Below are 24897 nucleotides of genomic sequence, written 5' to 3' on the forward strand. Positions count from 1 at the left end.
GGAGGGGTGGTCAATGGAAAAAAAGGAGACATATGTAAAACTTTAGACAATTAAATAAATAAATAAATAAATAAATAAATAAATAAATAAACAAATAAATAAATTTCACAGGTGATTTTGTACTATTAAATCAACCCTTTTATTTTATGTGCTTATACAAAATATACTCTCAAGTAAAGAATTTAGAATAGGCAAAGATAATGATAATGATAAAAATCTGAATAACAATGTTCTGGATGGGGAGTCAGATGGACTCCACAATATGTTTATAGAGTTCCTTTTCAAGTCATTTGCATGTACTATGACTTGGTTTGCATCTGCTCTGTAACCCCAAAGACTTTTGATTAGCCTCAAAATGGCCTAAAAACCATCAGGAATTTTGATATTAGATGTAAATCTATAGGGCTATACAAAGAGACTTCATAGAAAAGCCTCTTAATGGCTCATAATCTTGGAAATCAATCACTATTTAATAGAAGCCAAAAGAAATAAAATGACCACATGTTTATTGACATGATGATATGTCTGCCTTACCTGATGAAACCATCTGCAAAGTCTTGAGGACTATCTGGTAGGAATAGTTTAGAAGGCTGAGAAGAACTTTGGAACAATGTCCTGCCCCCAAAACCTAACTCATCCATTTCAAATTTCCCATGCTTGGATAAGCTATCTCCTCTTGACCATATTACTTCCTAATGACACTATGAACATTTATGACCCAACCTAAAGTTAAGTGGAACCAGAAGGCAGATGATACCCCCATCTTACTATCAGACAGTACTACAACCTTAACTCTACAGGATTTCTTATTATTACCTACTGGAGGCCTGATGCATGAAATTGGGGCAAGAGTAAGCCTTCCTTGTCCTGGCTGCTGGCACTGGCTTCCCTCCGGCCACAGGCATCCAGGTCCCCGGCTTCCCTCAAGCCACTGGCAGGCAGCCAGGACCTGGGCTTCCCTTGCAGCCCAGGCTTCATCCAGAAGGTCATCCCAAAGGATGTCTGGAAAGATGTCCAGTCTAATTAGAATATTATGCTTTTATTATTGTAGATAAGTCCTTGCCTGTGCAACTGCTGTATCAGTTATCTATTGTTACTTAACAAGTGGCTACAAACATTAAACATTAATTGCCTCACAATTTCTGGAGGTCAGGAATCTAGGAGAAGCTTAACTGGGTGGTTCTGGTTCATTGTCTCTCATGAGGTGCTAGCAAGGATTGTTGTCACCCCCAAGCTCAACTGGGGGAAGTGTGCTTTCAAATTCACTTTGTTATAGGATTGCTATCCATCAGGCCTTTGGTTAAGATGTTCAATCAAGAGCCCAGAAATAAACTCATGCATATACAGTCAACTAATACTTGAAAAAGAAGCTGAGAATATTCAACAGAAAAAAAGACAATCTCTTCTTAATAAATGGTGTTGAGAAAATCGGATATACACAGTCAAAATAATGAAACTAGACCCCTATCTTACATTACTCACAAAATTAACCTGAAATGGATTAGACTTACATGTAAGCTGAAACCATAACACTTGTAGAAGAAAACTGGTGAAAGCTCCTTGACACTGTTCTTGGCAATTATTTTTTGGATATGACACATAAAGAACAAATAAGATAAGCAAAAAGAAACAAGTGGGACTATATCACACTAAATGTTTCTGCACAGCAAGGGAAACCTACAGAATGGGAGAAAATATTTGTAAATCACATATCTGCTAAAGGGTTAACACCCAAAATATATAAGGACCATATACCACTGAGTAGCAAAAACAAAAACAAATAATCCAATTTAAAAATGGAAAAATAACCTGAATAGACATTTTTTCCAAAGAAGATATTCAAAGGGCCAACAGGTATATAAAAGGGTGCTCAACATCACTATATATCATCAGGAAAATGCAAATGAAAACCGCAATGAGATATCACCTCACACCTGTTAGTATAACTACTATTAAAACAATAAGAGAACCTGGTCTGTGTGGCTCAGTGGTTGAGCATAGACCAATGTACCAAGAGGTCACCAGTTTGATTCCCAGTCAGGGCACATGCCCAGGTTGTGAGCTTGATCCCCAGTAGGGGGCATGCAGAAGGCAGCCAATCAATGTTTTTGTCTCTCTATACATTCCCCTTCCTTTCTCTGAAATCTATAAAAACATATTTTTAAAAAAGAAGAAAAAATCCTTTTTTTAAAAAAAGACAAGAGATAACAAGTGCTAGTGAGGATATGGAGAAAAGGGAACCCTTGTATATTTTTGGTGGGAATGTAAATTGGTACAGCCATTATGCAAAACAGTATGAACTTTACTCAAAAAATTAAAAATAAAACTACTGTATGAACTAGTAATTCTACTTCTGGGTTTATAGCCAAAGAAAATGGAATCACTATCTTGTCCTGTCTTCAGCAGCACATACACTAAAATTGGAATGATACAGAGAAGATTAGCATGGCCCCTGTGCAAGGACGACATGCAAATTCATGAAGCATTCCATATTTTTAAAAAAATGAAATCGCTATCTTGAACTGATATCTTCACTTTCATGTTCATTGCAGCAGTATTTACAATAGGCAAGACATGGAAATAACCTAAGTGCCCACTGATGGATGAATGAATTTACAAAATCTGAGGTATATATTATAGAATACTATTAAACCACAAAAAAATGAAATGTTGCAATTTGTAACAGCATGGATGAATCCTGAGAGCATTATGTTAACTGAAATAAGTCTAAAAGAGGAAAACAAGTACTGTATGACCTCACTTATATGGAGAATCTAAAAAAACTTAAATAATAGAGCAGAAAACAGATTGATGGTTTCCAGAGGCAGCAGGTGGAGGGTAAGGATAATAGGTGAAGATGGTCAATGGGTACAAACTTTCAGTAATAAGTTGTAGAAATGTAATGTATGGCATGATGACTATAGTTAACACTGTACTGCATATTTGAAAATTGCTAAGAGTGTAGATTTCTAAAGTTCTCATTGCAAGAAAAATCCTATATAATAAAAGCCTAGGTGGTGTCGCCCGACGCCCTCGCCCGACGTCATCACAAGATGGCTGTAGTGACGTTGTCACAAGATGGCCATCACAAGATGGCCACCAGAAGATGATCACCACAAGATGGCTGGCAGGGGTGGGCAGTTGGGGGTGACCAGGCCAGCAGGGGAGGGCAGTTAGGGGTGACTAGGCCTGGAGGACAGGGCAGTTGGGGGCAATCAGGCAGGCAGGGGAGCACTTAGGGGGTTATCAGGCTGGCAGGCAGAAGCGGTTAGGGGCAATCAGGCAGGCAGGCAGGCAGGCAGGCAAGCGGTTAGGAGCCACCAGTCCTGGATTGTGAGAGGGATGTCCGACTGCCAGTTTAGGCCTGATCCCAAGGACATCCCCTGAGGGGTCCCAGATTGGAGAGGGTGCAGGCTGGGCTGAGGGACACCACCCATGCACGAATTTTGTGCACCAGGCCTCTAGTGTTATCATAATAATAAAGGCCAAGAGGCATCACAACCAAAATGACCAAACGACCAGTCACCATGAGGTGCATAGAGAACCTCTCAGGTCCTTCCCCACAGTAGGGTGGGCAGGGTGTCTGGTGGGTGGGTGCAGCGAGGCGGGCATGACGAGGAGGGCATGGCGAGGTGAGGTGGGTGCAGTAAGGTGGGTGGGGCTCTGAGCTCAGCAGGCAGGTGGGCGGGTGGGTGGGGCTGTGAGTGCAGCAAGGTGCCTGTGGGTGGGCGGGGCTGCACGATTTTGCATGCTGGGCCTCTAATATATATATATATATTATGCCAAATCTTTGTTCTTGGAGGGAAGCACAATTTTTATTCTCAACACAGGGGTAAGAGCAGGCTATAAATCACTATTGCAGAAAAGTTGTTTTAAATTATTTTACTAAATAAAAGATATTCTTGCCCATCTGGCTTGCCTTAGTCTAGAAGCAGGAAAATGGTCACAATGGCATCTTGATGTCTTATCTGGTTCCCAGGGCTCTAAGATATCAGCCTCCTTAACCAATCCCTTAGGCAAGTGGTGGGATGAGCTTGGGGCTAGAAAACCTCAGCTACAGAGAGACCCAGTGTCTCTGGAGCATCTCATGAGCAGAACCTGTAACATTTTAAATCAATTATTCATGAAGGGCAAAGCCAGCTCTGAGGTAGAAAAGAACGAGTGGACTCTTTGTGCCCATCTGCTTGCTCATTCTCCCGAGGAGCCTTTTAAAGGAAGGAAATAGTGAAAGCGTCCATTTGCCACAGCATAATTATTCAGGCTGATAAGAAGAACAAAGAGACCACTGTTGGTGGGGTTGGCAACCAACAAGTGGGGGCTTAGAGTTGGATTTCCTCCAGTGTCTCAGGGCTGCTGAAAGATTGAATCATTAAGAGTTTATGGCCTCATGCAGCTATTTTAAGCCTGTTCCATCACTTGATACTGACTTCAACTTCAAGCTACCATAGATTCTTTTATCCCCCAGGAACTGTGGCTTGGGCAGAACAAAAGGAAGTCAGCTCCTTTGGAGGGAGGAGGGCCTGAGGCTGAAAGATGAGGTTGCAGGAGAAAGGGTTTGTTGGACCTAATGAGCTGCCTGTGGCGCTGCTGTCACTGTCATTGCCACCACAGCTGCTCATATGTTGTTTCTGTTCTCAGTCAACTGACTGGATGAGGGATGCTCACATGAAATAAAAAAGAAAGTAACTGCCCTGCTTTCTCTGAGTAAGGCAGAGTGGTAACAAGTAAGATAAATGAGTCCTAATCTCCTGGCTTGGATGGAAGGAGACTGAAGAGTGAAGAAAATAGGGCCCCTGAAGGGGCTAATTGGTCATTCAGAAGCAAATCAAAGCAAAGCAAAGGGTCACCTTTGACCTGAGGAGTCTAAAATCAGAAGACCACCATGCCTGAGACCCAGAAACCTAAAGTCTTGGGCCTTTATTTTAAAGGCATGTGGGACAAGCATCTACCTTGGAAAAAATATATAGTAATTAAGTAACTGAATCCCAGAATTTTTTAAAGCCTATGTGTCCCCACTAGAAATTGGTTTCCAATAACTCACTCAACAATTTTTTTGAATGACTACTATATGGCATAACTGTCTTAAGCCAATTGAATATAACAGTGAACAAGGCAGACAAATATCTCTACCCTCATGGAGCTTATACCCTAATGGGAGATGACAAACCACAAATAAGATAATTTATTAAATAAACACTGTGCCAAATGATAATAAATGCTATAAAGAACAGAAAGCATAGTTGGGAAGGAGCAAGATTGGCAGTAGAGGTACATGATTTCATATAGGCCCAGGAAGATCTCATGGAGAAGGTAATTTTGAGCAGAGACTTGAGGGAAGTGAGGGGGAGAGTCGTGTGAATATCTGTGCAAAGAATGTTCAATGCAGAGGGAAGATCATGTGCTAAGACCTGGCATAGTTGAAGAACATCAATTAGGCTAGTGCAATTGACATGATGTAAAGGAGGAGTAGAGTGGTAGAAGTTGAGGTTGAAGGGGTAACAGGGGCCAAATGGTAAAGTGCATTATAAACTAAGGATTTTAATTTTATTATGAGTGAGGTGGGAAGATATTGGAAGGTTTTCAATAAAACAGTAACATAAACTTAATTAGGTTTTAAAAGAGTTATTCTAGGCAAGAGAGTATGGTGATTTGGGTCAGTGATGTAGTGGTGAAAAGATGAGAGGTTGTCAGATTCTGATATATTTGGAAAGTAAGCTGACTGAATTTGCTGATGGATTTGATGTGAATGATGTAAAGAAGGAAAGTTAGAGGACAATAATGACTGCAAGGATTTTGGCCTAAGCAATTGGAATGATCAAATTGCCAGCAACTAAAATGGGGAAGACAAGTAGAGGAGCAGATTTGAGAGGTGAGAGGACATCAGAGATCGACAGTTAATGGATTTGGATTAGCCCAGGTCGAGAGACACTAGAAAAAAAGGTAGCAGCTGGTGGCTGCACTGGATGGGTCATGGAGAAAAATGGATTAGAACAACTTCAGTATAGCTGTAGATAGATCCAGTCGGTGGTGGTTTGAGGAAATGGGCCCAGTTAGACCTGACTCTGGACCCCTCTTCTGCCTTGAACTCAGTGGCTGCATTGTGCAATTCAGTTCCACCCTGCTTGGTCAGTCCCTAATGTCTAGTGTAGGAGTTGATAAATTTTCTGTAAAGATCTAGGTAATAAATATTTTAGGTCTCTACTACAGTTACTTAACTCTGCCACTGTAATAATTTTTAAAAAAACAGTCCGAAGGACTTGTATGCAAGCATATAAGCATAACCAATGGACATAAGACACTGGGGGGTAGGGGAGGCCAGGGGATTGTCAAGGGCGGGGGAAACAAAAAGGACACATATGTAATACCCTTTGTAATACTTTAAGCAATAAAAAAATAAAATAAAAAATAAAATAAAAACAGTCATAGACAATATATAAACTAATGAACATGTATGTTCCAATAAAGCACTATTTTCAAAATAGAGCATGACCTGATCTGGCTCATGAGCTGTAGTTTACATCCCCTGCACTAGACCTGTGATGAGCTACCTACAGAAATACGGGCCTCACAGCCAACCAACTTTGTAAAACACTTACAACTTAATTTCAAGATGATATATTATAAAGGCATATCTGGGTAACTTTGCCTCAAATATGGCTACATATTAATGTTTTAGTGCAGAACCAATAGTTTCATTAGTCCACTTAGTTTGTGAAGTTAATAATCAAAGTTGAAACTAAATAAAAAAATTTCATTTAAAATAAAGGGAAACAAAGGTGGCTCATGAACATTTTAACTTTTTTCTGAATTGGCCCTCTTTTCATACTTTACTTTTTTATTTAAAAAATTTTAAATATTGTATATAGAAAACCCTAAAGACTCCACCAAAAAACTACTAAATCTAATAAATGAATTCAGAAAAGTTGTGGGATACAGAATCAATACCCAGAAATCCATGGCATTTTTATAGACCAATAATGAACTCTCCAAAAGAGATACTAAGAAAACAACCACATTTACTATTGCAGCAAAAAATAAGGTACCTAGGAATAAATTTAACTAAGGAGGTAAATACCTGTACTCAGAGAACTATATGACATTGAAGAAGGAAATTAGAGAAGATACAAACAAATAGAAGCATGTACGATATTCATGGATTGGAAGAATTAACATAATTAAAATGTCCATACTACCCAAAGGAATCTATAAAGTCAACACAATTCCTATTAAAATACCAATGGCATAGTTCATAGAATTAGAAAAAAATATTCCAAAAAGTTATATGGAACCAAAAACGACCCCAAATAACCACAGGCAATCTTGAGAGAGAACAAATTTGGAGGTATCACAATATTGTATGTTGAATTATACTACATGACCATTGTTATCAAAACAGCCTGGTACTTGCATAAGAACAAGCATATAGACCAATGGAATGCAACAAATCAGCCCCAGAAATCAACCCACACCTTTATGATCAATTAATATTTGACAAAGGAGGTAAGAGCATATAATGGAGTAAAGACAGTCTCTTCAATAAATGGTGTTGGGAAAATTGAACAGGTACATGCAAACAAAAATGTCATTAGACCACCAATTTATACCATATGCAAGAATGAACTCAAAATGGGTAAAAGATTTAAATGCAAGTCACAAAACCATAAAAGTCCTAGAATAAAAATAGGCAGCAAAATATAAGACATTTCTCACAGCAATATTTTTGCCTATATATCTCTAAGAGCAAGGGAAACTCAGGAAAAGATAAACAAATGGGACGACATCAAAATGAAAAGCTTCTGCACAGCAAAAGAAACCATCAACAAAGTGAAAAGAGAACCCACTGTATGGGAGAACATATTCACCAATGATACATCTGATAAGGGGTTAATATCAAAAATATATAAAGAACATATACAATTCAGCACCAGAAAGATAAATAATCCAATAAAAAGTTGACAAAGGACCTAAATAGACACTTCTGCAAAGATGGCCAATAGATATATGAAAAATGCTCAAGGTCACTAATTACCACAGAGATTCAAATAAAAGCTACAATGAGTATCACCTTGCACCTGCCAGAAGGGCTACTATCAGTAAATCAACAAACAACAAGTTCTGGTAAGGATGTGGAGAAAAGGAAACCCTAGAGCAGTGGTTCTCAACCTTCTGGCCCTTTAAATACAGTTCCTCATGTTGTGACCCAACCATAAAATTATTTTCGTTGCTACTTCATAACTGTAATGTTGCTACTGTTATGAATTGTAATGTAAATATCTGATATGCAGGATGGTCTTAGGCGACCCTTGTGAAAGGATCGTTCGACTGCCAAAGGGGTCGTGACCCACACGTTGAGAACCGCTGCCCTAGAGCAATGTTGGTGGGAATGCAGACTGGTGCAGCTATTATGGAAAACAGTATGAATTTTCCTTAAGAAGCCTGAAACACCAATCAGAAAGACTATATGCGTCCTTATGTTCATAGCAGCACAATTTACAATAGCTAAGATCTGGAAACAGCCCAAGTGCCCATCAGTAATGAGTGGATAAAAAAGCTGTGGTACATTTACACAATAAAATACTATGCAGCTGTAAAAAAGAAGGCTTTCTTGTCCTTTGGGACAGCATGGGTGGACCTGGATATTATTATGCTAAGTGAAATAAGCCATTCAGAGAAAGACAAACATCATATGATCTCACTAATATGTGGAATCTAATGAATAAAATAAACTAATAAACAAATAGGTCCCGAGATATAGAAGCATGCAACAGTTTGACAGATCTCAGAGGGAAGGGGAGTGGACAGGAAGAGATTAATCAAAGAACTTATAGGCATATAAACATAGCCATGGATATTGACAATAGTGTGGTGAAAGCCACGGTGCAGTGGGACCTGGGTGGAGGGATTCTAAGGAGGGAAAAATGGGGAACATCTGTAATATCTTTAACAATAAAAATAAATTTTAACAAATCCTATATAATAAATAGCTAATATGCAATTGGTCATCACGCCCTCATGCGATCACACCATAATAGCTCAGACACTCAATACTGGGGAGAGAGGAATGGGGACCAGCCAGGCTGAGGCCTGGGAGAGGGACAAGCCACCCGCCCATGGTCTCCTGAGGTTGTAGCCAGCCTGGGTCCTGGGTGCTTGCAGCCGACCAGAGGGAAGGAATCCTGGGTCCTGGGTGCCTGTGACTGGCTGGAGGAGGGAATCCTGGGTCCTGGGTGTGGGGTGAGGCAGGGGCTGTTAAGGGTGATCAGGTCAGCAGGGGAGCAGTTAGGGGCAATCAGGCTGGTAGGGGAGCAGTTAGGGGTGATCAGGCAGGCAGGCAGAGGTGGTTAGGGGTTATCAGACAGACAGGCAGAGGGGCTAGGGGCAATCAGGCAGGCAGACAGGTGAGTGGTTAAGAGCCAGTGGTCCCAGATTGCAAGATACAGTCGGACATTCCCAGAGGGGTCCTGGATTGGAGAGGGTGCAGGCCTGGCTGAGCCCCCCATGCATGAATTTTGTGCACCGGGCCTCTAGTTTTTAATAAAAATAAATAAATATCATTTTTAATTTTCAGTTACAGTTGACATACAATATTATATTATTTTCAGGTATACACCCCAGTGATTAGACATTATATAACTTAATAAGTGATCATCCAATAAATCTAGTACCCATCTGACACTATACATAGTTATGAACTTATTATTGACTATGTTCCCTATGCTGTACTTTACATCTCCATGACTATTCTATAATTACCAATTTATACTTCTTAATCCCTTTACCTTTTCCAGCCATCCCCTTAATCCTCCTCCCATCTGGTAATTGTCAAAATGTTCTCTGTATCTGTGGATCTGTTTCTGTTCTGCTTCTTCATTTGTTTTTGTTTTCTAAGATTCATTTGTTGATAGATATTTATTTATTGTCATTTATTGTTCATAATTTTTAATCTTTTGAAAAATTCTTCTTCTTAAATAAGACCCTTTAACATTTCATGGTGGTGATGGTTTGGTGGTGATGAACTCCTTTAGCTTTTCCTTGTCTGGGAAGCTCTTTATATGTCTTTCAATTCTAAATGATAGCTTTGCAGAGTAGAGTAATCTTGGTTGTAGGTCCTTGTTTTCATCACTTTCAATATTTCTTGCCACTCTTTTGGCCTGAAAAGTTTCTGTTGAGAAATCAGATGACTGTTTTATGGGAGCTCCCTTGTAGGTAAGTGACTGCTTTTCTCTTGCTGCTTTTAAGATTCTCTCTTTGTCTTTAACCTTTAACCAATGATGTGTCTTGGTGTGGGTCTCTTTGGGTTCATCTCGTTTGGGACTCTCTGAACTTCCTGGACTTGCATGTCTCTTTCACCAAATTAGGTAAGTTTTCTGTAATTATTTTTTGAAATATGTTTTTACTTTCTTGCTCTTTGCTTCTCCTTCTGGCACCCCCATGATGCGAATGTTGGCATGCTTGAAATTGTCCCAGAGGCTCCTTACACTATCCTCATTTTTTAAATTATTTTTTCCTTTTGCTATTCTGATTGGGTGTTTATTGCTTGCTTACATTCCAAATGACTGATTTGATTCTTGGCTTAATCTACTCTTTTGATTCCCTATAAATTATTCTTTATTTCAATTAGATTTCTGACTGTTTTTTATGCACTTGAGGGTCTCACTATGCTCCTTGAGCATCCTTATAACCAGAGTTTGGAACTCTGCCTCTAGTAGATTGCTTGTCTTCATTTTGTTTAGTTCTTTTTCTGGGTTTTGTTCTGTTCTTTCATTTGGAACATGTTTCTTTGTCTCTTCATATTGGCAGCCTCTCTGTGTCTGTTTCTCTGTATTAAGTAGAGCTACTATGTCTTCTGCGATTGGTAGAGTGGTCTATTGTAATGAGTGTCCTATAGGGTCTAGTGCAGGGGTGGGCAAACTTTTTGACTTGAGGGCCACAATGGGTTCTTAAACTGGACTGGAGGGCTGGAACAAAAGCATGAATGGAGTGTTTGTGTGAACTAATATAAATTCAAAGTAAACATCATTACATAAAAGGGTACAGTCTTTTTTTTTTTTTAGTTTTATTCATTTCAAACGGGCCGGATCCGGCCCGCGGGCCGTAGTTTGCCCACGGCTGGTCTAGTGGCACAGCCTCCCTGACCACCAAAGCTGGGTACTACAGTTGTGTTCCCCACTCATATAGATTGTGTACACCCTCCTGTTGTAGTTGAGCCTTTATTGCTGTTGGCATATCAATGGGAGGGATTTACCCCCAGGTCAATCTGTTGCAAGGACTGGCTGCCACCACTGAAAAACATGGAGGATTAGCTGTGCAAAGTCCCACGTCAAGGAACAGAACTTACTTCAGCAGAGCTCTGGTGCCCACTGAGATTTCCCCTTGAGTGTGTAGCTGTGGGGGTGGTTGGGTGGTGTTTTGGTTTCATCTGAAGCTGTTCACCAGTAAGTGCAGGATGACCGACCTCACAGGACAAAGAAATTTGCTCTAATTTTTTTTTAATTACTAGCCATTGCTCAAGAACTGCCTCTTCTCTCCCCAAGCTAACCAACATATCCCAAGTACTATCCTCCGCAGGGTCCTATGAGGTGACTGTCCAATCCAGTCATAAATTGGTAATGGCTTTCACTTCCCAGAAAATTTACAATTTAAAGACTACTTTTGAGGATTTGGTACCAAATGTCCTATATTTTATGCACCAGCACAAGTTTGCTGGCATAATTTTCCAGCTACAACTGTATAGAACATTTCAGCTCACAATTGAGACTTGTTGAATCTCTGTCAGATGGGCTATTGTAGTGAGCATATTTGAATAATGCATTATGAAAAATCTTAGATATATTAAAAGCTATAAATAAAAGTGTAATGAATACCTATATACTCACTACCCATCTTAACAAATAAAATATTTTATATAGTCAAAGTCCTTTGTGTACTCCTCCCTGATCATATTTTCCTCCCTTTTATCCCAGAAGTAACCTCTGTCTTGAAGATGATTGTATCCTCTTTACTTTTACTACATATAAATGTATACATATGAATGTATCCCTAAGCAATATTTAGTATTACTTTGCATGTTGATAACCTTTGTATCAATGGTATAATAATATACATGTGAATTATTTCAAGTAGGATCTATAATAGTTACATGTACTTATTCATTTGCACTATTTTATATTCTTCCATTATAGGAATATATCACACTGTATTTATTCATTCATCCATCAATGATTTCTTAGGTTGATTCCAATTTTACACTATCCTATATAATAAGAGAGGAATATGCTAATTAGACATTACACCCTGAGGTGTAAAGACCAAGCATGTCATGACCACATCACAGATCAGCAGGAGGGTGGGCCAGAGAGGTACAAGAAAGCTGCAGAGAGTTACAGGAGGGGGCAGGGCAGCAAGCTATGAGGCGGGAGGGGAGAGGAGGGTGGGGGGAGATACAGGAGGGCAGGGCAGCAGGTGGAGAGCTACAGGAGGGCGGCAGCAACCTACTGGCTACAAGTTGGTGGCAGAGAGCTACAGGACAGGGCAGGGTAGCAAGCAAGCAAGAGCTACAGGAGAGGGCAGGGCAACAAGCTATTAGGGAGTGAGTGGGTAGCTACAGGAGGGCAGGGCAGTGGGCAGAGAGCTACAGGAGGGCAACAGCGACCTACTGGCACATGTGAAAAGAAAAAGCCCCATCCTGTAGCACCTAGTAACCAAAACACTCAAAGGTCTTCAGAATTATTTTTTCTCATTGTGGTTGGGCAAATAGTTTTGACATAAACTAAAATGATCAAGCCAGGAGAATATGAAATGACAAGTAGTAAAGAGGTCACCGCATTTTCAGAGTCAAAAGAAAATATGTTTGTTTGGTCACCAACTCTTTTTGCTTGGTCCAATGGATTCACATGCATTGGTGATGGAAGGAAACTTAAATAGTCAATATTAATTGGGTTGCAATGCCACTTTTTCAAGTACCATATGTAACAGAAGATTTTCAGATGTTTGAGTAAACCCAGGATATCTTGTAATGCAAAGATAGAAGGTAAAATAGCTAGCCAGCCCCTGGATTTCCAAGTTGTTCTCCATGTGTTTCCTGCTGTTTCTCTGTGTAGAGCTGGCAAAAGAGCATCTGATGTTCATGAAATTCTACTGAGGAGGACTCATGCTATAAGTCAGTGAGAAACTCAGCCATTCGGACATTAATGTGGACTGCTTTTTTTTCCCTTAGGACCCTTCCTCTAGATTTTCTGTTCCTCCATGTGTTCATATTTTCCCGTTTATAGAGCTGCCCCTGGAGACTGTCAGTTGTCAGGGTCTGCCAGAAACAAGGAAAAAATTTTGAGGCATCAGTGGATATTATCATTTCAATTAAGTTATAATAGAGATACTTTCTACCTTTTCACCTCTATTTATTACATTTTTTTATTTCAAAAATGCCTGATGCCACTGTCCTTGAAATACCCAAGGAACTAATGCAACTCTTTTATTTGTAGATGGCATCCCTGCATTGTATCTGATCTGAAAAAACTACAGTTTAAATTCTTATAGATATTTTCACTTTCTTAGATTAATTTCTTTACTGCTACCACATACCTTCTCTGTGAATTCCTATGTAGCCTGAAGCCTAGTAGGCATCCTCAATTTCCCTAACAACTCTCATGCCCCATTCCACACACAAAATCTGTTTCTCATTCCATAATCCGGTTCTTTTTTAGGGAAAATTTTGAAATAAATATATCAAAATAAGGCTGTTTCAGTGTGATACTAAGTAAAGATGTAGAGTAATTTTATGTTGTTTTTTTAAATTACCACACAATAATATGAAAAATATATGGTTTGGCATCCATTATTCTATTAATTTCAGGTATACAACATAGTGAGTAACCATTTATACACCTTATGATGTGATCACCACACTATGTCTAATAATCATTTGTAACTGTAAAAACTTATCACAATATTATTGGCTATATTCCCTTCACTTTTTTCACCCATTCTCCCACGCTTATGCCCTCTGGTAACCATCAGTTTGATCTCTGTTTCAATGAGTCTGCAAGTTACTTTTTTCAAATGTGTGTTTTCTAGCATCACCTAATAAATTCAATAAAAAGGAAAAAAATCTGTATTTAACTTATTTTATAAAAATAAAACTATTATATCAGAGCAATTATTTTCAGAAATATTATTGCTTAGGATGAGGCCATATTTTTTTAAAAAGTGAGTCAACTTGATAAAATTTTTAAATGATAGGACAGATAGTTAATGGATATGGCAAAGATAGTGAAGATGGTATGTAAATGAGTGATGCTTGGAAAATACTTATGATATAAATGTTTGTTTTCCTTCCAAGTATTTTGAAGAAATGTCCCAGGAGTTCTGAAACCAATTGGAATATCATCTATAATAATAAAAGCATAATATGCTAATTAGACCAGACAGCTGAATGACCTTCCAGACGACCTTCCGGACAAACCCAGGGCTGCAAAGGCCAAGGCAAGCTGCTGCGGCTGTGAGGGCCAAGCCCCTTGCATGCATTTCGTGCATTGGGCCTCTAGTTTAAAGATATTTGTAAACAGCTCACATTCTGTAACTAAAATATGTATACAACTAAAAACAATGCATACATAAAAAAGATATATGCCAAATTTTAACAGATTGAAGACCAATAGTGCATTAACTTGAGCTACTGAGTAGATTCAATTTTTTGTGCAGAACTCAAAATAAACTTCATTTGCCATTAAGTTTAATCAAAGAATATACTGTAATTCACAGCGTGCTGTTATTGAATGAGGGCATGAAAACTATTACCCTTGCAAATATTTATCTTGTGGGTCAAAATATTGTCATTAATATGCAATGAAAAGCAAATTACAGACTGGTCAGTGAGGCTCAATTTGTTTGGGTGTCATCCCCTAGACACCTAATGGTTGGCATTTTGATTCAAGGTCAGGGCATATGCCTAGGTTGCAGGCTCTATCTGAGATACAGGGTGTGTAGGAGGCAGATGATTGATGTTTCACTCTCACATCCTCTCTCTCTCTCTCTCTCTCTCTCTCTCTCTCTCTCTCAACAAACAAAAAAACAAAAACCTAATTACAGAAATGGACTGATATAACTGCATCATAACTCCTTACTTTCAAATGTTTGTGTTTATCAAAAACAATTGTATATGTATTAATTTTCCTCATAATAAGTAAATGTGTGTTTGGGTTAACAAATTATATTAATAAATTACTACTTATATGTTTTATATATAGAACTTTATTTGAAAAGTGGGCTTCATTCATAAACAGGCATGAAATCTAATGGTGGAGATGAAGCAGACAATTGAATTACTAAATTTTTCACTATCACAATGTATTGGGATTTCATGTAAAATGAGAGAGAGAGAGATCATTCATAAAAATGAGTTAACACTTCCTTTATCAATCAAAATAGGTGAGGTTATGTTGCAATAACAAATAATCCCAAAATCTCAGTTGTGAACCACTAAGGATTATTTCTCGCTCACTCACTCACTCAGGCTACATGTCCATCCTAACATGGTTGAACCTCTGTTCCATGTTATTTTCACTCCAGGACCCAGGCTTAAAGATCAGCTTCCATCTGGAGCACTGCAGCTGACATAGCAGAGGGAAAAGGGAAGATGGCAAAGCATACACTCTGATAAAGCTTCTGCCTGTATGTGACACATGCTATTTTGCTCATATTTCATTGGTCAAACCACATTGCATGACCATGTTTGAGTGCAAAAGTGCAGATATTTGTAATCACTCCACAGTGAGGAACACTGCAAAGGGCACAGAATATAGGTAAGCAGTGCTACAGTCTAGTACACTTATTATGTGCCAAACCCTTTTCACTTATGCTTTATAACAATCTTATCAGGAGGCACTATACTGATAATTACCCCATTCTAGACATGAAGTAATAGAGGCTCAGAGAGTTTCATGACTTGCTGAAAGTTGCACAGTAGTACCAAAATTGGTAATTAGAACCTAACCAGTCTGACTCCAGAGCCTGTGTTCCTAACCACCATTCTATAGTGCTTAGGTTGAGTTTCCCACCAAATTCACGAGTACTGTTCTTCAGCCTTAGCCTACAGTTGGTATTTTAAATATGTTTTGAGATTATGCAAAAGGCTGTGACTCCAGAGAAGCCATCAGTATAATTCCATAGCCTATTTAATATGATAATGTATGAATTCCACAAAAACAACAGTTCTAGTCTCCTTAAAACATAAAAGTCAAATGCATTCAAAAATAGTGATAGTTTATTTCAACTTCGTTTTTGGAACTAAAAAGATACCTCTGCATATTTATGAAGACCCCTGTCAATCTAATGAATCAAATAAACTGATTATCAAAAATAGTCCCAGAAACATAGAAGCATGAACAGACTGTTTAACCTCAGATGAAGACAGGGGAGGGTGGGTGGGAAGAGATCAACCAATGAACTTGTATGAATATACGCATAACTGGTGGACACAGACAATGGGGTGGTGAGGACTTGAGAGGGTGGAAGAGGGCTGGAAGAAGTTAATGGGGGGGGGGGGCAGGAACGAGGACCTATGTAATACTTTCAACAATATTTTTTTTAAAAAAGATCTTTGATATTAAGCATAGCATGTAATCTAATTTTCACCTTTTCTAGGATAGAAATAGCCACCAAAGGTTTAGACTCACCTAAACCTGCCTTCAGGGTTTGTCCTAATTTATATTGAAGAAAAAAAGTGACTCCAAAGCAAGGATACTCATTGGGAAGACTGACCAAAGGAGGGTCTACAGGCCTTAGGGCCACGGGATCCCTATTCTAGGGAAAAATACCACTAATGTTGCAGCTTCTGAGTGTAGCCAAGACCTGAGATTTTGTGTAGACATGAGGCCTCTAGAACCAATGTTAATCAGGAAACAAACAGCTAACTGGATGGAATGTTGTCAGTGCAGAAGGCAGCTGATGTTGTGAAAATCAGGACCCCTAACAAATTCCTGGCCACAGACTGACCAGAATCACAAGTTGAAGTCTACAGGCAAATTCCTATGAATAGATTTCATAGCCATAGTAACAATCTCTGCACCTTATTTCCTAATATTCATGTCTTTTCCTAGAACATTTATAAACTTTTAAGAAGGTAAGTAGAAAAAAAATCTGTTTTTAATATAAAGTCTGCAAAATATTTCAGTTGAACATACCTTGGCTTTAACTCATTTTGTTTTAGTAACAACCCCATGAGGGAGCTCCTCTGATTAAACTGACTTTGTAAATGAATAAAATAAAACTTACAAAGTTATGATAATTGCCCATGCTCTGAGAAGGCAGACTGTGTCTGTGTCTCTGTATTTCCAGCACCTCACACAGTACCTGACACATAGTTGATGCTCAGGAAATAGTTGAATAAATTAATAAATAAGCAAGCAATTGATTTTTTTAGACTATGTGCAAGTCATTGTGCTGCACCCTTACTATGTTCTCACCCGTCTCATCCCTCACCACTCAGACTGGGCCACCATCATTGTTTGACCTTTTCTAAGGCTTACAGTGGGACGGCAGTGGAAGAAGACAGTTGTTTAGCCAATCAAATTCAAATTCTTTGTTCCCACATTTGCCTTTAGGAAGCAAACAAAGTAACGCAATCCTGGAGAAGGCAGCTCTTGGAGAAAATGTTTTCCCACCACGTGCCTCAAATGTTTCCAAACAGTCTCCACAGGCCCCATATTTTTTTCTAATGCAATTTGCACTCCCCATCTAAACAAGGCAGTCTAAAAAGGGCACCATTCTGTATAAAAATTTTTGGTCTTGATTTCCAGCCATCAATGGAATAAACCACATTTTGGCCTTAGAGAATTTGCATTCCTGATTCTCTCTGCCATCTCACTTATAAAGGCAGAAAGGGAAGTGGGGTGCCAGGGAGAAGGCATCAGCTTGGCGTCTGTGGCATGACCACTTGGGAAATTCCATTCTCTGCAAAATCCACATCTCCTTCATGTAGGTCCTGTGGCTGGGGCCCACATCTAGGGACAGAGGCCGCACAGCTGCTCTCCCTTTAGACCCATCCCCTACCCTTATGAAAGACAGAAATGTTCTAATGCCCAGATATCCAAAGGGACAATAACTTTTTCTTCTAGTATTTCCTTCCATGAAGACTCAATGCCTTGAGGATGAAAAATACTTTCCTTTGTTTGGACTAAATTCTGAACACACGATCTCTTCCTCTGCCATTTAAAAGAGATGGTTTTTGAGAAGTTGAGCCTAGAACCAGTGTTATTTGACATGGTCTTCAACTAGGGGAGTTATTTCCAAATGTTTCTTAGCTATGAAACTCTAAAAATGAAACTCAAGATATAAAATAGACAAAAAAATATAGCTCTCCTGGATAGAGTAAAGAAAAGGACCTAGACCTCTGACAGTTTTGTCTCCTTATATCAGCTCTGAAGACTTTCCATGTCCCAAGGGGCTGCAGAACACAATTCAAAGGTCACTGCCATTGACTGTAAGCTCCAAGATGGAGGACTGTGGACCATATCTGGCTTATTTGCCTTTCAGCTCCCCCAGCTCTGTGTTCTAAGCCCGGCACATAGCAGGACCATCAAAATCATGTATTGAATAAATAACAAGGACCAGTGTTTTATGGCAGGTGTTGTTGGTTAAGCAACTTTTTTATTTTGATAACTATATTTCAATGTAATTGGTTTTCTTTGTAATACCTCACAGTAAAGTGTGTGTGTGTGTGTGTGTGTGTGTGTGTGTGTGTGTGTGTGTGTGTGTGTGTTGAAGGGAAAGGAACTAAAACTGAGGGTTGAGTGCATTGGAATTTAGTGATCAAGTCTTTGATGGTGAATTTGCAACAGTTAGAATATAAAGAGGAGCTGAATGGTGAATGACTCCGCAGGCTGCTAGGTCCTGCAAATTTGCCAGCAAAGCTGGTTGGTTTGTTCCTTCATTTGTTAGGTAATTACTGATTTTATGCCATGTGTCAGGTTAGCTCCTAAGAGACAAAGATGACTAAAACACAGTCCCTGCTCTCAGGTAGCTTATTATCTAGTGGAGGAGACTCATATGAAAACAAATCATTGCCAATAAAATAGTGTAACAGCTATAATCATGTTAAAACTCTTACACTGACATATCTTCATTCTATATGTGTTGATGCCCTAGGGTTCACCAAATATGTGGCTTACCTTTCTTCAAGGGAGAATGGATACAAGCTAGAACAAGTCACTGCTTAGCTCTGTCAGGATAGATTTATATTTTTTAGTCTATAGATGACTTTTACTTTTTAACATGAGATCCACAGTTAAAGAAAATATACAAAGAACAAAGTGCATCTTAATTTTCCCTAATCTCTCACCCAAAATTAGCATTTACTTTCATTATAAATATAGATAACACACCACAGTAATAGCCATACCTGTGACTTTGTCATCAATAGAAATCACATTTTCATATCACATTAATAATGCTGCAGCTATCTCGAAATATTATTTACCCTCATTATTACTTCAGAATTATGGTGATTACTAAGCCTGCCACTAGATCTTATCATTTAATGCATTAATAAAAGAGCACAGATATTATTATATCATAATTTTTATATTTTGATAACAATATTTCAATATAATTGGTTTCCTTTTTAATTCTATGTACTTTATTTTCTCTGTGTAAACATATTACTCTGAGAAGAGATTCATAGGCATCATCGGACTGCTAAAAGGAGGCCACCAAATCACAAAATGGTTAGAATCTCTGTTAAGTAATGGTCTTAAGAGTGAGGTTTTATCAAGGAAAATAATACTTTTCAAATACCAGAGGCTCCCTTTATGTGTTCAAAGAAAAACCCGAGTTTTATTACAAGTCATGAGTAAAGAGAAAAGAAGCTAAGATGTAAAGGAAATTACCACTTGCCTGAGGAGTAAATAGCACTTCTGAGATATGTGGAACTGTGCAAGAAAAAAGAGGAGAGGAAGTAATGGACAGACATCAGAGGGCTTAGTAGAAACCACCAAAGCAGTGAGGAGTGTTCGTTACCTGGAACAGACTGTGAATCCCCTTTAGAGAAAAACCAGATTCACATTGGTGCTGGAGCAATCTGGCCTCCAAGTGGTAGGACAGCAATAGGGGAGGGAGAACTCAAAGCACATGGGCCTGATGTGGCACTTCTGTTTCTTCATAGCCTGTGTCTGACATGCAGAAAATCCAAAATTTGAAGTAAAGAGGACCAGTGGGCCAACAGAGGCCTGTGTTTAGAATAAAATGGTTAGAAAAATGGGGGGGCTTTGTAACCACGAAGAAATAGCTATGCCCATTATTTTCAACAACAGTTACAACCAATGAAGTCCTTAAAATACCAAAGGGAACCGCTGCCATTCCATAACAGATAGAATGAGCATGGGTCCAAGGCTCTATTCTCCTTAATCCCACTGCCACAAGACACTATGTTTTGTAAGAGAAAGAAAACAAAATTAAAGTATGCAAGACCCAGCACTTATCCAAAGTGTCTGATTCTTTTAATTGACAAAATGAATTGTGTGTCTGCACTTCCTCCCCAATAGCCAACAGGATGTATAGTTCCTGGAGTAATTCAATTCTAGAGAATATTTTTCACATCTGAGTTGCTGCATGTACATTCCAACCTTCTTGTATGTGTTTTGGCATGCTATAGAAGTCAGTTCAGAGTCAAGAAGAGGCCAAAGGGAGAAATGCTCAGTTCCATGAGGATGTGGCTGGTGAGATAGGTGGGTCAGGAATGGCTGTGCTGAGGAGGGAGTACTTGAGTTGTGTCTTGAAAGATGAGTAAGTTTTCCAGAAGCACGTCACTTGAAAAAATCAACCTTCTTGGTCAAAAAAGTAAACTACACAGTTTGATTTGAAGAGTATCAGAGAGGACCTCTAAAGCCCCCCCCCCAAAAAAAAAAACAGCTCCCAGAATACAACCATTAATTATCTAATTTTTCTCTTAAATGTCTTCGACACCACTGCTTCTCAAACTGTAATGTGTATATGGTCACCTGTTAATCTTATTAAGCTACAGATTCTGATGCGGCAGGTCTATATCTGGGCCTGAGATATTGCATTTCTAACATGTGCCCAGGGATGCTGATGTTGCTGGTCCATGGACCACACTTTTGGTAGCAAGGCTCAAGAATGTCTTAATAAATGTAGCTAATAATAGCTAGCATTTACCGTGTCATTATTACATGGTAGGCATTGTACAAAGTCCTTTATACATGATCATGCTGCATTTGCTCCTTACAATAACCTTATGAGTTAACTAAGAATTTCCAGTAATTTGAGAATTACTGAAATCTCAAATTCAGAAAATTTTCAGTAATTTTCCCAAGGCTGCTGCTGTGATGAAACTGGGATTGAATGCAGGTTGCCTCATCCTGGAACCTGACACTTAGCTATTAGACTCTATTGTCTCTTGAAAGGAGTAACACCTTAAGGTGAAAGTTTTAGTTTTGATTTTGTATGTGTGTGTTTTCTAAGACACTAGACTCTTTTTTATAGCAGCTATGTATAGTAGATACAAGATATTTATCTGTTTAGTGGGGTTGGAGACCTCAAAGCTCACTTGCTCATCCAATTCCACTGATTTTCCTCCAAAGTGCCCTCCAAAGCAGGACCCTGGGGCTCCAGGATATTTAGTTAACAACCCAGTGGTTAGAGATGTTTAGAGTTATCCTTTTGGGGTACATTAGTGGACAGTTAATTAACAAACTCATCATCTGGAATGAAGCTAAATCAGGGGTGCTGGAAACAGACAGGGGGCACCAGAAGGAAAAGATGGGAGGTTACAAACTCAACCACTGCTGAGTTTGCTCAGAGTTAATTCTATCTTGTTACTGTCCTCTCTAAAGACAGTCTGGGTTTGCCTGGTTTCTCTTTCTTTCTACCCACCATTGGCTTGCATCCCTGCATCAAAGAGCAGAAATGGCCTCCTGGCTGGCTCCTTCCAGCCTCTCAGCCAAATGCTACCTCAATGCCCTGAAAACCAGGGAGGTGTCTTCCTGGGACAGGCCTTTAAAGCATCTTGTCCCATGGTTTTCAAACTTTGCTCTGAGGACTCTGGAGCTCCTCCAGACACTTCAGTCACCCTACTGGGTTGGTGGAGTGAAAGTAAGGAGGAAGTATAGAGTAGGTTAATAGGGCAAATGACTTATCCATCATAGAAGAAGAGAGACTCAGTGCCTAAGGAGTTGAGAGTTCCAACTGCTGATTTCTGCTTGATACAGAACATCTTTATATGGGCATTTTGAGTCTCCCTCTGTTAACCTTGTTCTGACTAATGCTATGATTCTGATTCTAATATAGGCTTACCACTGCTTTCCTAAACCTGGTCATTTTTCCTTCTGGAGTCAGGGTAAACTTTCTGCCCTGAGTCTCAAAAAATTCTGGAAATAGACACTAGATAACTGCTTAAAACACATTTCAACTCTAGCATTATCTCTGATCATGCTCTAGTCTTTTCCATTTAACTATCTGCCCAAATGTCATCTCTTCAGAGAAGACTTCTCTGACCATCCCATCTAAAGAAGCACTCCCATATCTTCTCTTGTTTTTTGTTTTTTTTTCCCAATGGGGAGGAGGAGGTGAGACAAGACACACACACACACACACACACACACACACACACACACACACACACACTTCTGTTTTCTTCATAGAACTTATAATTTACCTGACTTTATATTATTTGTCTATTGTCTCTCTTTCCACTAGAATGTAAGCTCCAGCTTATTATCATTATACTAGGGGCCCAGCGCATGGATTTGTGCATCTTGAAAGAAACTGTGGGCCATGAGGTAGTAGTAGGCACAGGGGCCAGGCCTGGTCCATCCTCTGCACCCACGCCTGGCCCCTCCTGCCATGGCCCCGGGTCCCCTGTCTGCCTACAGCTCCACTCCTGCTGCTGCTGCTACCATGTGCTGATGGCGCCAGGCCCCACTTATACCCACTGACAGTGCAGAGTAATTGGGGCTGGTGCCAGCAGCGGGTGCAAGTGGGACCGGTGCCATCAGTGGGTGGGAGTGGACTAGTGCCATCAGTGGGTGGGAGCAGCGGCTGCTGCTCTGATCTCCCCTCAGGAGCAGTGAGAGGTGGAAAAGCCCGCAGGGGCGATCAGGGTCAACAGCCTCCGCTGGAACCACTGATTGCACTGAGTGATGGGGACTGGTGCCTGGCACCAGCAGGGGTTGAGAGCGGGGCCAACACTGGCAGCAGGTGTGAGTGCTGGGTGGGATCGCAGTGCGAGGGAGCAAAGAATTTTCAGTAATCACCTGAGGCTCTCCCTGATGACAGCAACTGGATCCCCACCTTGGTCTGGCGCCCCCCCACTCACCTGCTCCACCATCCTGCCGCAGCCAACACCTGTCATGTTCTGCACACACCCCGTGGTCAGCCCACGTAATAGCGATTGGTTGTTCAGTCTATTTGCATATTAGCTTTTTATTATATTGGATCATTACCTGCAGAACCTAGAGCATCATCTGAGATGTAATGGGTGCTCAATACATACAGAGTAGGACAAAAGTAGTTGTGAGTATGCAAAATACATAGTTTATTCTTGTATTATTAATTAATTATTGTATTATTTTTCTTATGAAAAACTTTCATAAATCTAATTTTGCCCCACCCTATATTTGTTCAATGTATAGAAGGATGGATAGATCAAATTCACATGGAGCCACAGACTACTTCATTAGATCTATGGAGATTCTCTTTTCACAAGAGAATATATACCATGGTTTTGCACGTTCCCTGGAACATGGTAGTGACTCAGTAATGAACTGAATGAAAGAGACAGATGACTACTGGGAGGGAGGATTAGCTTAGGCTAATGCTTCTTATAATGTAGAGCACTGTGGACAATTCTCCCACCACCACCCCAGGGTATAATAACAAAATCAGAATCTTTTTTTAAATACATTTTATTGATTCTCTACAGAGAAGAAGGGAGAGGGATAGAGAGTTAGAAACATCAATGAGAGAGAAACATCGATCAGCTGCCTCCTGCACACCTCCTTACTGAGCATGTGCCCACAACCAAGGTACATGCCCTTGGATGGAATCGAACCTGGGATCCTTGAGTCCGCAGGCCGACGCTCTATCCACTGAGCCAAACCAGTTAAGGCCAGAATCTTTTTTAAAAAGCTATTTTAACATAACAAATACAGGGTTCAAGTTTAAATTTTTATTTACAAATTTTTTAAATTACAAAGAGAAAATATAAAAAATTGTATTCATGGTACAAAATATAGAAAGGACATGAACTTTTTCTACCTTAAAAGGTCAGCCTAGACTGTAATGGTTGCAGGGAACACTGGAGTGGCAGTCCCCAGGGCACTTCTCTCTTGAAAATTCTGTGATTCCAAGCCTGCACACATCCCATGGCATGTGATCCACTGTACAACATCTCTTTCCTAAGGAGCGCCTCTCACGAAAGAAAATTCTGTTCAAATTGTTTTCCCTATTGTAAAAAAGAAATCCATGGAAATTACCAAACCACAACTGAGCTGAGGTCAAAATAGTCTTGAATGAGCATTAACAAGAAGAGGGTGCTATGAAACAAAGGCGAATTTTTTCTCCCTTCCCTCCCCCATGCTGATCACATTACATTTTCCAAGGCAATGGCAGCTATCCAGCAGGCATTTGATTTATGTAAATCTGCAGCAGCTCATAGGTGGAACTGACACAGCAAGGGGCTGCAGAAGACAGACCTTGATGTTCTAATTGAGATTCTGTTCCCAGATGGCTATGGAGAATGTAAAGTATCTCATCTGCAATCTGGGTTCCATCCGTTAATGTCCAGACCAGCTGCTAGGTGAGGTGTATCAGACAGTGGCAGGTTTCAACCTTTCAAAATTACATTTTAAAATTAAACAAATAATATCTGCCCATTGAGGAAAAAAT

The 24897-nt window shown here is 39.7% G+C and overlaps 1 non-coding gene across 1 annotated transcript; it reads left to right on the forward strand.

Annotated features, from left to right (window-relative positions):
• Nucleotides 1-2390: 2390 nt before the first annotated feature.
• On the forward strand, nt 2391-2497 carry LOC118654798. The gene has a single exon (XR_004967065.1). It is a non-coding gene; the product is annotated as a U6 spliceosomal RNA (small nuclear RNA).
• Nucleotides 2498-24897: the final 22400 nt, after the last annotated feature.

This window comes from Myotis myotis, unplaced genomic scaffold (assembly GCF_014108235.1).
Source record: "Myotis myotis isolate mMyoMyo1 unplaced genomic scaffold, mMyoMyo1.p scaffold_m19_p_4, whole genome shotgun sequence".
Lineage (NCBI taxonomy): Eukaryota > Metazoa > Chordata > Mammalia > Chiroptera > Vespertilionidae > Myotis > Myotis myotis.